This window comes from Buceros rhinoceros, unplaced genomic scaffold (genome assembly GCF_000710305.1).
Source record: "Buceros rhinoceros silvestris isolate BGI_N320 unplaced genomic scaffold, ASM71030v1 scaffold31350, whole genome shotgun sequence".
Taxonomy (NCBI): Eukaryota; Metazoa; Chordata; class Aves; order Bucerotiformes; family Bucerotidae; genus Buceros; species Buceros rhinoceros.
Genome location: NW_010391800.1, coordinates 498 through 844, shown reverse-complemented (window position 1 = coordinate 844; position 347 = coordinate 498).

Genomic DNA, 347 nt, shown 5'->3' with positions numbered 1-347 from the left:
CCTGTGGACGGCTCCGGCAACACTCCAAAGCGCGGGATCACCAGCTCGCCACGACCCCTGGGTAGCGTGTTCAGATAACTCGGGCGGGCAGTCATCAGCGGCGGCTCCCTCAGCTGGACCACCGCGCCGCCAGGGCCCAGATAAAGACAAGGACAGGTTGTAAATGTCACCCTTTGTCCTCTGCTGGGTCCAGTGCCGGTGCAATCAGCCCACAGGGGGATTTGGAACCCAGATAAAAGCAGGAGTGTTTTGCTTTGGAAGTCAAGGGAGGGTGGCTCGAGGGCAAGGGATTTTAACTTGAGAATTTCTTATTCTTCCATTCCACGTGTTGCAGGTCCATCTTACCA